Source organism: Ailuropoda melanoleuca, chromosome 12 (genome assembly GCF_002007445.2).
Source record: "Ailuropoda melanoleuca isolate Jingjing chromosome 12, ASM200744v2, whole genome shotgun sequence".
Classification (NCBI taxonomy): Eukaryota; Metazoa; Chordata; class Mammalia; order Carnivora; family Ursidae; genus Ailuropoda; species Ailuropoda melanoleuca.
In genome coordinates, this window is record NC_048229.1 from 62,386,624 (window position 1) to 62,393,942 (window position 7,319).

General features: G+C 47.9%; 1 long non-coding RNA gene across 19 annotated transcripts in view; it reads right to left on the minus strand.

Annotated features, from left to right (window-relative positions):
* LOC105237265 overlaps window positions 1-6,569 on the minus strand; it is a 493,381-nt gene extending 486,812 nt beyond the window's left edge. For 10 of the 19 annotated variants that reach the window (XR_004618904.1, XR_004618905.1, XR_004618899.1 and 7 more), the window contains exon 1: window positions 6,279-6,566. This is a non-coding gene — a long non-coding RNA (uncharacterized LOC105237265). Of the gene's footprint in view, window positions 1-6,278 lie in introns of all 19 variants that reach the window. The other 9 variants (XR_004618910.1, XR_004618911.1, XR_004618908.1 and 6 more) reach the window with 6 other exon arrangements.
* Between the last annotated feature and the right edge of the window lie 750 nt (window positions 6,570-7,319).

A 7,319-nucleotide genomic window follows, 5' to 3' on the forward strand; every position in this document is an offset into this window, starting at 1 on the left:
TTGAACATATACTGAAATTCTTTTGGGTGTTCTGGGTATTGGGGGGGTAGCTTCATTCTGTTCATTTGTTTCCTGAAAACAAATATTTTTTTTACTGTAGCTTCGTGATACATTTTACAATCTGCTAGTATCACTCTCCCTTTATTACTATTTTTTCACAGAATTTTCCTATTTTTTCCTCTTGTCAAATTCTGAAACTGAAATCTTCTCAGTGTTTTAACTGAGATTCATTAGGGTTGTAGATTAATTTCTTAATAAATAGATTAAAGAGAAGTTACATTTTTATCGCAATTTTCTACTAATAAACACAAGCTATATCTACTTGTTCCCACCATGTTTTCAGCTTTTTATATGCCAATTTAAGAGCTATTGATTTATTCAAATAACTTATATAACTTGCTCACCAAAAAAAAAAAAAACTCATTAAATAAATTTGGAAAACAGAAACATAAAATATAAAAGAAAATACAGAAGCAAATAAAAATCCCACATAATTGCATTACACATAGAGATCACTTTAAACAGTCTATCGTGGGACTGCCTGGGTGGCTCAGTGGGTTAAGCGTCTGGCTTTGGCTCGGGTCATGATCTTGGAGTCCTGTTGGGCTCCAGCCTGGTGTCAGGCTCCCTACTTCTCTCTCTCTCTCTTTCTCTCAAATAAATAAATAAAATCTTTTAAAATAAATAAATAAGCAGTCTCTTGTGTGTGTCGCCCACAAGCAGGCACAGGTGCTGGGCATTATAATGCAGCACACCTTGTTTTACATTGTTTAAAAATGAAGCTTCACATTTGCTCCCATAATAGTAGATATGCTCTGAAGTACAATTATAAGTGCCCAACATTATATCTCATAAATATGCTACAATTTATTCAACCACCCTTCAGTTGTGAAACATTTCAGGGATTTATTTATTCTTTATTTATTTAGGTAACATTTTGTTCTCCTGAGTGGCACTACAGTAAACAAACGTACTTACAAATAGGTATTTGTTCTCCTGGTGCTTTCTTAAAGACAGCTTCCTTGATGTGACCTGTGGGTTCACATCCTTTGTTAGTTTTCCCTCTGACGTGCAAGACCTCTTTTTCTAGTAAAGATTTTGACCTCCTGTCTGCCAAAGGTATGGTAAGGTTACCTACTTTGTTGTTGGCCTTCTAATTGTATAGAGTCTACTGAATAGGGGAGAGTTGAATTTTTTAATATTTGGGGGACTTGGTAAAAGATGAGGAGCTATCTAACTTGATTTTCCTTCCAAATAGCTAATTTTCACAATAACATTTGTTGAGCTCTACTTGCTCTTATCGTTTTCATTCTAGAGCCTTGATCTGTACCAAGTTCTAGCTCATGTAGGACTATTCGGTTCTGTTCCTGTGATCTGCCAGTTGATTCTTACAGCAGGTGTCAAACTATTTCAGTTAGTAATTTCATAATGTATTTCAACAAACTGAAGGTAAGAACCCCCTTGTTGTTCTTCCTATTTTATTTTATTTGTTTGAGAGAGAGAAAGAGAGAGAGCACGTGTGCATGGGGTCAGGGAGGCAGAGGGAGAAGCAGACTCCCCACTGAGCAGGGAGCCCAATTCGGGGCTTGATTCCAGGACCCCGGGATCATAACCTGAGCTAAAGGCAGACGCTTCACCGACTGAGCCACCCAGGGGCCCTTTTGCTTCCCTTTTTAAATGCTCTAATTCTGAACCGGAATAAAAAGAAGCCTCGGTTGAAGAGCAAGAGGCCCACCTGTGTTGGATGATATGTTCATGCAAGAATTAATCCCATGCTAAGTGTACTAGCTCTGCTGAAATGGAGGGGCCAGGAAGGAGAGCTTGTCTCCTAACTACCTACTTCCCTGAAGCACAGGAGCTCACTGAAAATATTGTTCCCAAAAGGCACTGCTCCTGGGCTCTGCCTGGCTCCTCCACCACCCCTGCACTGGGATCTGTGACTGTGGGCCACATCTGGCAGGACAGGAGTCCCTCCATCAGCCCCAGACAGTGCCCAGGGGAAGGGCTGGGGGCATGGCTGAGAGAAGGGAGAGAGCAGAAATGTGCCCTGAGGCCTCAACTACAGGCCCTGCATAATGAGATGGATCCCCAGCTGTCAGGTTAGATGGACCCCTGGCCCTCTGCCTCAAGAATCCTGCAGAGAAGGAGAGATCCCACATCTACCTTCCTTCCTTTTACCCTGACAAGTTCATTGCCATTGAAAGGTAGGACAAACCTGGGCTTCTAACAGCAATCTCCACTCTGCCCCTTGTGGAAGGAAACTGTGCCCCCAAGTGCCTCAGCCAGTGGCTGACAGTCTCAGCTCCTGGCATGGCTGTACCACTTTGCTCCCACCATTACTTCCAATGTCTTTCCGAAGGACCTTCGAAGATGGGAGCCAGAATTGTTTGCAAGATGCCATTTGGGATTAGAAGACATCAATTATTTGCTTAATAGGTAAATGAAATAAATATAAAATACTGTCTTTCGATCCTGTTTTGAGAGAAATAGCCACAATTTTCTCTATGTGCTGTTGCAAGCTCCTGCGTGGTCATGGGAAGCCATGGAAGAAAGAGGGAATGGTGACTACTATGAAGCTTAGGAGAGATTCTTCAGCCTATGATCTCAAAACGTGCCACATCACCTGGTCCCCAGAGGTCTTCCTGGGGCCCACCACGGAGGTCCGGCTGAGAATAAGAAGCTGGTAGCTTTGCTCCCCTTTTCTAGGCTTGCCTGGGAGCCTTCCTCCCTCCCTTGAAGACCTTACAGGAATGAGGGTCCTGGGTCCTCTGGCCCTAACCACATCACCACCATGAGCAGAATATCCCCTGCTCCCCAGATTCCCATCCCCTCGTTATTTAAATACTAACCTAGATATTTCTTTCTGTGAAGGATTTGGCAGATGTAATTAAAGTCTCAAATCAATTGACCTTAAAAAACAGAGATTATCCAAGTGGGCCTGACCGGAATAGCTGAGCATTTAAAGGCAGAGAGTCTTCTCTGGCTGGTGACAGAAGAGGAAGTCAAAGGGATTCCAAGCAAAATGGGGGATTTGACGTGCCTTTGCTGGTTTGAAGGTGAAGGTATCCACATGTGAAGAAATGCCAAAAGCCCTAAGTTGCTCAGAGAGGGCCAAGTAGTGGCCAGCAAAAACCTAATTCTACCGATACCCTAAATGCACTTGACAGATTTCTCCCCCAGAGCTCCCAGACTATGGCTCAGCCCAGCCATCACCTTGAAATCAGCCTTTTAAAACCCTGAGCAGAGAGCCAGCCACACCATGACAGACTTCTGACCCACAGACCATGAGCTAATAAACGGGTGTAATTTTAAGCTACTATGAAGCCACAGAAAACTAATACACCATCCAATGGCAACAAAATGCGCCTCCCACCCTAGCCCTAGCTGTGCTGAGCAGGCCAGCCAGGATTAGAGCCCCACTCTGTATGCATCTCTGCAGGAAATTCCCTGTCAAAGATCAAAAGTTGGCTCAGCATGGTTCATGAAAGGAAAACCAATTGCTCCCTGCCTGGCTCTGTGCCCCCTGATCTGAGGGGAAAGGGAGAAAGATCTGCCCATATAATAGTGTCCCTGGCAGCAGGGATGGCAGGGCAGCAAGCGTGACCCATTAACACATCAAGAGGATGCCAGGGGACAGCATCACTAAAGCCGGGCTTTGATTTTTCCAGGCATGAGGGGGAGGAAGCCGGCAACAGAGGCTGTGTTCTGAATCCAAAGCCATCTATTTCTATGCCTTCAAAAGGGAAAATCATCTAAGCCCTCACAAGGGGAAGAAAAGAGAAGACGGAGGGAATGAAAGTCTCCGCAGCCAGGCAGCAAAGAGGAAGTTGTGGGGCCAGGGATCTGGGGTAGGGGCCCCATGGACCGCCACCAGAATGTTAAATGCCCCCCCACAGACCCAACAATTTGAGATTTAGGCATATTCAAGTTTTCTAAGCCTCAAATTAGCCCTTGTAAGAGCTTATCTTCTTTTCCCCCAATTGACTTTAATCAAGTGCTTCAGAAGCTGGGAAATATTTTAAGTTAATCAGGCCCTTAATGCGGGCGCCTGGGGAATACGGCAGAGCTGCTGTTCCTCCCGTTCACCACACTTGGCCCATCTCTTTTCCTCCTCTTTTCCCCCCATGGTGTTCGTGAAATGCCTGGCAAACTTGTCTCTCAATTGAAAGGGAGACTGAGGGAGAACGGAACGGTAAACAGGACACATGACGGCAACATCTTACAGTGGTTTTCTGACAGCGGCAGGCAGGTGCTCTTCCAACCACAGGCTTTGCGCCCTACCAAAACATTTCACTACATGCACAGCACACTGGGCTCGGCTCCAAGCACCCCCAGCACAGGGACCCCTGATCTTCGTGTCTGATCCCCGTGTCTGGTCCCCAACCAGGAACCCCAACCAGGAAGCCAAGGTGCTCAGTAGGTGTCCAGTGCAGTTTTGCATATGCAAATTCACTGACTGCTCACAAAATTCCCCTATCAACACAGTGATTACTCCCATTTTACAGATGATGAGACCACACTGCAGAGGCTAAGGAATCCCCTCAGAGATCTTTCCAGTTCACGTTCCACAGTACTTGTGACTCTGGGGTGACGCAGAGATCCCAAGCTGGACATTTCCCACACTCACAGTGCAGTCAGGGAGACGTGCTGATCACATGAGACAAGGGACAAGGTTGTAGGGTTCCCGGAAGGGCAGGCAAGGGTCAAACATACTTCCAAATCTTAGATTGCCCAGAAGCAGACTGGAGATGAGAATTTGTATGCAAGAGATTTATTAAGGGAGAAGGACAAGAAACAGCTGAGCAGGCGGAGAAAGAACAGAGAAATGGAAGAAGCCAAGCAAAGGCGTTGAGTTCAGGTGGGGACCCAGCTTCCGCGGGACCCCAGGGAGCTCTGGAGCACAAATTACACCTCAGAGTCTGTCCTGCCTCCAGGCAGGGAGCCGGCCTTTTGGACTCCAGCACCGGTTGCTCTTTGACTACAGGCTGCCCAGAAGGCAGTGGGATTCCCTGGCTCCCGTTGTCGAAGGGAAAGCCTTCTGGGAGAGTCACGGGAACAAGAGTTACAGACACAGTCCATGGAGCTGGGTAGCCGGCGTGCAGAATCAGAAAGAGGGATCTGAGGGGATCTGGGCAGTGCCCCAACAATGTCCACTACAACCTATCTGAATCTTGAGGCTTCTAGCTGGCTGTGCTGCTTCAGGAAAGCTGCTTAACCTCTCTGAGGCTCAGGATCGACATCTGTGAAATGGGAATCAAGATTCCTCTTCCTCTCCACAGTGCTACCCTGAGGATTCAATTCAACAAAATACACATGTCTGGTCTAAAATCAGCATGGTCCCCAGGCTGCAGCATCACGCCAACTGCAGTAAAATTACCCACAGACACAGGCAAAGACAAAAGCCTACTGCACAGGCATGAGTAACACACAAGGACTTGCAAAAACTCTCCTGAGGACCAGCCCGCATCCTCCTGTGCCACGGAGGAGAATGTCTGTTACCAAGTCCTTGGGCTGTGGCCACATGGCTGGATCATGCCTTCCCATCAAACCCACCCACTGCTCTCCTGAAAACAAGCTCCCCGGGAAGAGTCGAGAGCTGTTCCGAGGCAAAGCCAACTACCCCCCACTGCACATCAAGTGTCTGGGACCTGCTTCTCTGTTACCATCTGGAGGATAGCCCACAAAAAGGGCATCATCTGAAAGGAGGTGCAGAGAAGTAGGTCTGGGGGCCTCTGCAGGAACTCTCTAATCTAGATGCATTATTCTAGCCCCCGATCTCTGCTCTGCTCACACTTCAGCTCACCTTCCCAAGAAACCCAGCTCTACTGAGCAGACAGGTAAAAGCCAACAATTAAATTGTCTTTTCAAATTTTTGCAGCTCAAGTCGTTCAGTTGCATGGGAAATGATTAGTGTCTGTAAACAGAGGGAGAAAGTGTCAGGCCCAGAGGCTGCTGGCGAGCTGGGGGAGCTGAAGGCAGTACCTGAGAAGGAAGGAGAGTATAAGCCTCCCTGACCTCAGACGAGGCCTCCTGCGAGTCCTCAAAGGGCCCCGCGGGTCTTGTCTTGAGCATCCAGGAAGCAAGGAGCCAAGGAGATTAGCTGACTTCTCTGAGGCCCCTGGGAGAGCCCTGCACTTGCAGATAGCAAGCAGAGTGAGCACAAGGCCCCACCACTGAGCCGCTGGGGGAAACGGAGGAAGCCACACATATAGCCCAAGCCTCAGTTTACTTATTCCACCCAGCCAGGAGGAGGGCAGACACCCGAGTCCCAGTCATACCTGGGGTCTCCTCAGTGCTTTACTGAGAACCGGCTCTCAAAGAGAATTCTGCAGCTGCATCCGAATGCAGCTTCCGTGTTGGACGGCTGAGCGGTCTGCTTTCCCCATCAGACCGGAACCACGACCCCTTCCTTCCTGCCTGGGATGGTGGGCCCTCCCTACCATTACCCAGATTTGGATGCTAAGCCCCAGATTCAGGGCATGACCATCAGAGGCCATATAGCCCTGTTGCAATAAAACATTCCTGTGGTTGCTGGAGGAATTGTTTTTTCCGTTTGGGATATGAACGGAGAAAGCTTAATGTGTCTCATTTTCCTGGAATGTCTCATTTAGATGAATATTTGTATGTTGACAGTCCAGCCTCCACCCGCTACACACACACACACACACACACACACACACACACAATCTACAAATTACACAGTTATGTGAACAAAACACTCAGCCACCTTTTGACCCTTGGCATGGATTTTGACAACTATCACTCCCTCTGTATGAGATTTCTTCCCTCTGGTTATTAAAAAGACAAAATCCACTATTTGTTTAAGCTCAGTTCCCTGGAAGTACAGAGGAGTGACAGAACTCCACAGAGCTCAAGTCTGGGGTTGGGGGCAGGAAACTGGGAGAAACACATCAGGTGGGGGGTGGGTGGGGAGGTCCCTTCTCTCTTTTGGACAAAGATACTCCTGTGGAATAAAACCTGAGGAAGAAGAATTTAGACGTAGCCTTGCTCAGGTCCAGCCAGGCAAAGAGAGCCAGCAGCCAAGGCCGGATTCCTAGGCACACAATCTGATGGTCTAAGCAGAAGCAGAGCAGAACTCCCAAGACAGCCTTGCTCTGGATGGTGGGAATCAGTGGGGAGTTGGGGTTGGCCTCTGTCCAGTCAGAGCACAAGTCCCTGGAAGCCGCACCCACGCCATCACTCGGCAGCCCGCTGGAGGGGTCGCAGAGCATCAGCCACGGAGCAGCCATGAGGATATACTCTTTAGGGCATAACTTTAGGGCACCATCACATTCACCGCCCCTGGTGATACCGGTAAT